We start from the raw sequence: 7,500 nt of genomic DNA, 5'->3' as shown, positions 1-7,500 counted from the left end.
TGATCGGGACCGCCCGGACAAGAAATGCCATTTTCTGGCCGGCGGGAGACGGGCCGATAGGCCTGGCGGGAAAGGCGCGCCGCGGCCCCGCTGAAGGCCGCACATCGGACCTCCTCGACTTCCGCCGTCAAATCGTTAACCTGCGGCGGGCAAAAAAGAAGCGACGCCAGCTTTCGGACTTAGTGCAATTCTCGAATGTCGCGGCTGACTTGGCGGTACGAGCGTTCGGAAGTCCCGCCGGAATTGCGACGCTTCGAACGGTCGAGGCGGCCAATCTCGACCTCAGCGGCGGCACTGGCGCGATACACGTTTCTGCCGCCAGGGGGGGGGGGGGTGGGGGGGGGGGGGGGCAAGCCAGCCGGCCGGGGGCGCCCGGCGCCGATCCGGCGCTTACTCGACACGCTCGAGCATCCGAACCCGTCTTATCTACGGGACCGCCGTTGCCACTTGAACACCTTTCGCCGAGAGTATCCGGGCACCCCACCTACCCGCCGGAATCACGAACCACGAGGTAGAAGTCAGGAACCAACAGGAGAAGTCGTGAACTAAATGGCGAATTCATGAACCAAACGGAGAGAAGTCATGAACCGAGCGGTTTAGGGTCAGGGTGAGGGTTGTTAGGGTGAGGCCGTTAGGGTGAGGCCGTTGCTTCGAGCGGGAAGATGGGCAGCCCCGCCCCCCCCCCCCCCCCCCCCGTTGGGTGGAAGGAAACCTCTGCTGCGGGCCCGGCAACCATCCCGAACGGACCCGCTGGGTCCAAATGTCTGCCGCGGGCGGTCCTGCTGCGGTCGCGGGTTCGTTGGAAACCTCTCCTGCTGCTGGCATGGCCACCCTCCCCCCCCCCGCCCGACTGACGACCCTGCGGGCCCGGCGACCCGGTGTCCCGTTGCCGCGCGGGGAGTGATCCTCGGGGCCGTGCCGGGCGGGCCCAGCGACACGAAGAGAGTGGGGGGGGGGGTCGGAGGGAGTGGCACTGGGGAGAGAGGGGTGGGGGAGAGAGTGCCCCCCCCCCATTAGGGGCGAGTTTATGCAGTCATCAGAGTTTATACCTAACCTCATGATGCTTTATTAGCCGGATAGGCTGTCTGACCTCGCCCCCAGTCCCTACTCCTTCCACTGGATTCTTCTTATACCCTCTTTTTCTTCGTGCCCCCCCCCCCCCCCCCCCCCCCCCCCCACGCAGGGAGGGTTCCAAGAGGGAGGAGGGAGGGAGGGAGTCCCGGGGCCGTGAGAGAGAGAGAGCCTCATTAGCTGCTAGGTTCACCTCATTAGCTGCTAGCTAACGCGTCAGACCTTTTACATTCTTTAGAGGATTGAAACCTCAGGGCCTTTAACCCCCGTTCACCGTTTACACTCAACGATCCTTCCGAACAAAACCCTTACACATCTGTCCGTCCAACTGACCCCCGAGATACCTAACACGCAGATTAACACGTCAGCGGTGATCGGCGTGTCATAGAGGAGTCACAAAGACGGGCAAAATAGAGTGGTTGAATAAAAAATACTCACTCAATTGGCCGTGATTTAACGTAGCACACAATGATGCCAAGCCCATGCAAAGTCCAGTGGCCCAAGCAAACAAATAAGATAGATCTGGCTCGGCGTTCCTCATCTCCACATCGTCACCCAGCACGCCGACGCCCAATAACAATTCCCCCGCAAATTGTGCACCTCGAGCGGCAGTACTTTAAACGGCGCCGTCTTCGGCGTGGACGGCATGAACCAAGTCGGCAAGCATCGTCACCCAGCACACAGACGTCCACTAACAATTCCTCCCCCCTGCAAATTGCGCGCCGCGAACGGCAGTACTTTCAAGTATGCCGCCTTCGGCGGGGACATCGTGAACCAAATCGGCAGGCAGGCGTCGTCAGCCGGTCGACCGACCCCCAGTTGCATTGCCCCAACGGCCATTGTGCACTTCGAACAGAACAGTGCTTTTAAAATATTCCGCCTGCCGCGTGTACATCATGAAACAAATGGAAAGGACGAACCGGGCGTGCAACCGATGCACGGAGAGTGACAGGTCGTCAAGCAAGTCCGTGGCAATCCGTCGGCCGACTCGGCCGCGGCCAGCAGAGGCGTTTTGGCCCGGGCGCGCCGAACTTTGCGCGCCCTCGGTATGCGTAACACTAGCACATGCCTTCAAAACTCACTACAAAATAACCCCAAAGTATGCCGCCTTCCCCGTGGGCCTTGTTACCAATATCTTGCCCTGCTTCCTGATGCCCTTATGGGGTCGGCTCTGTTCTTGCAGAACCCTCAGGTGGTGCAGAGTCTGGGCCATTTTATCAATATCTTGCCCTGATTCCTGATGCCCTTATGGGGTCGGCTCTGTTCTTGCAGAACCCTGAGGTGGTGCAGAGTCTGCGCCTTGTTATCAATATCTTGCCCTGCTTCCTGAAACCCTTATGGGGTTGGTTCTGTTACAAAACCCTCAGGTGGTGCAGAGTCTGGGCCACTTTATAAATAACTCTGCCTGCATTAGGGTCAGGGTCAGGGTTAGGGTTAGGGTTAGGGTTAGGGTTAGGGTTAGGGTTAGGGTTAGGGTTAGGGTTAGGGTTAGGGTTAGGGTTAGGGTTAGGGTTAGGGTTAGGGTTAGGGTTAGGGTTAGGGGTAGGGGTAGGGGTAGCGGTAGGGGTAGGGGTAGGGGTAGGGGTAGTTTGAACTACTGCCGCTCCAGGCGCGCACTGTGCGTGGGTAATTTTCAGTGGGCGTCGGTGTGCTGGGTGACGATGCCGCCCAGACTCTGCACCACCTGAGGGATCTGCAAGAACAGAGCCGAACCCGCAAGGGTATCGGGAAGCAGGGCAAGATATTGATAACAAGGCCCAGACTCTGCACCACCCGAGGGTTCTGCAAGAACAGAGCCGACCCCATAAGGGTATCAGGAAGCAGGGTGAGATAGTGACACCATTTGTAAAACCGGCAAATCCCACCCAGGAAACATTGCAAAAATTGGCCTCTAATGCTGGAACGTGGGTAAAGCCAAACAAACACGACACGTTTTAAAAGAACGTTACTAAAACAGCCTGGGATATGCCCATGACAAAGGATAGGCCGAACCTCACCAGAAAAAAAGAGAGGGAGACCACGGCAGAGCTGAGGGATAAACATGAGATGGTGATAAAACCAGCAGACGAGGGGAGCAGTAGGGTTACAAATTAATGTCAATATGGGGCCTGCTCCCACTGGGTAATAGACAAAAACATAGAACAGGGTGACAGGAGAGACTGGATAGCACAGAGGATAACCCGTGAGCGAAATAATGGGGTGTATGCAGTTCAATGTAAGGAGTGTACCTTACGGTACATAGGCGAAACAGGTAAAACAGCCTCAGCGGTGATCGACGTGTCAAAGAGGAGTCACAAAGACGGGCAAAATAAAGTGGTTGATTATAGACAATAGACAATAGACAATAGGTGCAGGAGTCGGCCATTCAGCCCTTCGAGCCAGCACCGCCATTCAATGCGATCATGGCTGATCACTCTCAATCAGTACCCCGTTCCTGCCTTCTCCCCATACCCCCTCACTCCGTTATCCTTAAGAGCTCTATCCAGCTCTCTCTTGAAAGCATCCAACGAACTGGCCTCCACTGCCTTCTGAGGCAGAGAATTCCACACCTTCACCACTCTCTGACTGAAAAGGTTCTTCCTCATCTCCGTTCTAAATGGCCTACCCCTTATTCTTAAACGGTGGCCCCTTGTTCTGGACTCCCCCAACATTGGGAACATGTTTCCTGCCTCTAATGTGTCCAATCCCCTAATTATCGTATATGTTTCAATAAGATCCCCCCTCATTCTTCTAAATACCAGTGTATACAAGCCCAATCGCTCCAGCCTTTCAACATACGACCGTCCCGCCATTCCGGGAATTAACCTAGTGAACCTACGCTGCACGCCCTCCATAGCAAGAATATCCTTCCTCAAATTTGGAGACCAAAACTGCACACAGTACTCCAGGTGCGGTCTCACCAGGGCCCGCTACAACTGTAGAAGGACCTCTTTGCTCCTATACTCAACTCCTCTGGTTACGAAGGCCAACATTCCATTGGCTTTCTTCACTGCCTGCTGTACCTGCATGCTTCCTTTCATTGACTGATGCACTAGGACATCCAGATCTCGTTGAACTCCCCCTCCTCCTAACTTGACACCATTCAGACAATAATCTGCCTTTCTACTCTTACTTCCAAAGTGAATAACCTCGCACTTATCTACATTAAACTGCATCTGCCATGTATCCGCCCACTCACACAACCTGTCCAAGTCATCCTGCAGCCTTATTGCATCTTCCTCACAATTCACACTACCCTCCAGCTTAGTATCATCTGCAAATTTGCTAATGGTACTTTTAATCCCTCCGTCTAAGTCATTAATGCATATCGTAAATAGCTGGGGTCCCAGCACCGAACCTTGCGGTACCCCACTGGTCACTGCCTGCCATTCCGAGAGGGACCCATTTATACCCACTCTTTGCTTTCCGTCTGTCAACCAATTTTCTATCCATGTCAGTACCCTACCCCCAATACCACGTGCCCTAATTTTGCCCACTAATCTCCTATGTGGGAGCTTGTCGAAGGCTTTCTGAAAGTCGAGGTACACCACGTCCACTGACTCTCCCCTGTCAATTTTCCTAGTTACATCCTCAAAACATTCCAGTAGATTTGTCAAGCATGATTTCCCCTTCGTAAATCCATGCTGACTCGCAATGATCCTGTTACTGCTATCCAAATGCTCAGCAATTTCGTCTTTTCTAATTGACTCCAGCATCTTCCCCACCACTGATGTCAGACTAACTGGTCTATAATTACCCGTTTTCTCTCTCCCTCCCTTCTTAAAAAGTGGGATAACATTTGCTATCCTCCAATCCACAGGAACTGATCCTGAATCTATATAGAACATTGAAAAATGATCTCCAATGCTTCCACTATTTCTAGAGCCACCTCCTTAGGTACCCTGGGATGCAGACCATCAGGCCCTGGGGATTTATCAGCCTTCAGTCCCATCAGTCTACCCAAAACCATTTCCTGCCTAATGTGGATTTCCTTCAGTTCCTCCATCACCCTAGGTTCTCCGGCCCCTAGAACATTTGGGAGATTGTGTGTATCTTCCTCAGTGAAGACAGACCCAAAGTAACGGTTTAACTCGTCTGCCATTTCTTTGTTCCCCATAATAAATTCCCCCGTTTCTGTCTTCAAGGGACCCACATTTGCCTTGACTATTTTTTCCCTCTTCACGTACCTAAAAAAACTTTTGCTATCCTCCTTTATATTATTGGCTAGTTTACCCTCGCACCTCATCTTTTCTCCCCGCATTGCCTCTTTAGTTAACTTTTGTTGCTCTTTAAAAGAGTCCCAATCCTCTGTCTTCCCACTCTTCTTTGCTATGTTATACCTCCTCTCCTTAATTTTTATGCTGTCCCTGACTTCCCTTGTCAGCCACAGGTGTCTCTTACTCCCCTTAGAGTCTTTCCACCTCTTTGGAATAAATTGATCCTGCAACCTCTGCATTATTCCCTGGAATACCTGCCATTGCTGTTCTACCGTCTTCCCTGCTAGGGCCTCCTTCCAGTCAATTTTGGCCAGCTCCCGCCTCATGCCTCTGTAATCCCCTTTGCTATACTGTAATACAGACACTTCCGATTTTCCCTTCTACCTTTCCATTTGCAGAGTAAAACTTATCGTGTTGTGATCACTGCCTCCTAACGGCTCTTTTACCTCTAGTCCCCTTATCAGATCAGGATCATTAAAAACACTCACTCTATTGGCCGTGATTTAACCTAGCACACAGTGTTGCAAAGCCCATGCAAAGTCCAGTGGGCCAAGCAAACAAATAAGATAGATCTGGCTCGGCGTTCCACATCTCCACATCGTCACCCAGCACGCCGACGCCCATTAACAATTCCCCCGCAAATTGTGCACCTCGAGCGGCAGTACTTTAAACGGCGCCGTCTTCGGCGTGGACGGCATGAACCAAGTCGGCAAGCATCGTCACCTAGCACACAGACGTGCACTAACAATTCCTCCCCCCGCAAATTGCGCGCCGCGAACGGCGGTACTTTCAAGTATGCCGCCTTCGGCGGGGACATCGTGAACCAAATCGGCAGGCAGGCGTCGTCAGCCGGTCGACCGACCCCCAGCTGCATTTCCCCAACGGACATTGTGCACTTCGTACAGAACAGTGCTTTTAAAATATTCCGCCTGCCGCGTGGACATCATGAACCAAATGAGCAGGCAGGCATCATATCATATCATATCATACACATACAGCCGGAAACAGGCCTTTTCGGCCCTCCAAGTCCGTGCCGCCCAGCGATCCCCGTACATTAACATTATCCTATACCCACTAGGGACAGTCAGCCCCCAGCACAACGACGCCCCCGCTAACAATTCCCCACGCACATGGTGCGCTCGAGCTGCAGCACTTTAAAGTACGCCGCCTTCGGCGGGGACATCGTGAACCAAAGGAGCAGGCAGCCATGGTCACCGCCAGCACAACGACGGCGCCGCTAACAATTCCCCGCGCACCTTGTGCGCTCGAGCTGCAGTACTTTAAAGTACGCCGCCTTCGGCGGGGACATCGTGAACCAAAGGAGCAGGCAGCCATGGTCACCGCCAGCACAACCACGGCGCCGCTAACAATTCCACGCGCACCTTGTGCGCTCGAGCTGCAGTACTTTAAAGTACGCCGCCTTCGGCGGGGACATCGTGAACCAAAGGAGCAGGCAGCCATGGTCACCGCCAGCACAAGCACGGCGCCGCTAACAATTCCCCGCGCACCTTGTGCGCTCGAGCTGCAGTACTTTAAAGTACGCCGCCTTCGGCGGGGACATCGTGAACCAAAGGAGCAGGCAGCCATGGTCACCGCCAGCACAACCACGGCGCCGCTAACAATTCCCCGCGCACCTTGTGCGCTCGAGCTGCAGTACTTTAAAGTACGCCGCCTTCGGCGGGGACATCGTGAACCAAAGGAGCAGGCAGCCATGGTCACCGCCAGCACAACCACGGCGCCGCTAACAATTCCCCGCGCACCTTGTGCGCTCGAGCTGCAGCACTTTAAAGTACGCCGCCTTCGGCGGGGACATCGTGAACCAAAGGAGCAGGCAGCCATGGTCACCGCCAGCACAACGACGGCGCCGCTAACAATTCCCCGCGCACCTTGTGCGCTCGAGCTGCAGTACTTTAAAGTACGCCGCCTTCGGCGGGGACATCGTGAACCAAAGGAGCAGGCAGCCATGGTCACCGCCAGCACAACCACGGCGCCGCTAACAATTCCACGCGCACCTTGTGCGCTCGAGCTGCAGTACTTTAAAGTACGCCGCCTTCGGCGGGGACATCGTGAACCAAAGGAGCAGGCAGCCATGGTCACCGCCAGCACAAGCACGGCGCCGCTAACAATTCCCCGCGCACCTTGTGCGCTCGAGCTGCAGTACTTTAAAGTACGCCGCCTTCGGCGGGGACATCGTGAACCAAAGGAGCAGGCAGCCATGGTCACCGCCAGCACA

This window comes from Rhinoraja longicauda, unplaced genomic scaffold (genome assembly GCF_053455715.1).
Source record: "Rhinoraja longicauda isolate Sanriku21f unplaced genomic scaffold, sRhiLon1.1 Scf000087, whole genome shotgun sequence".
In the NCBI taxonomy this organism is placed as follows: domain Eukaryota; kingdom Metazoa; phylum Chordata; class Chondrichthyes; order Rajiformes; family Arhynchobatidae; genus Rhinoraja; species Rhinoraja longicauda.
The sequence above is the reverse complement of the archived record's forward strand: the minus strand, read 5'-3'. Positions refer to the sequence as shown.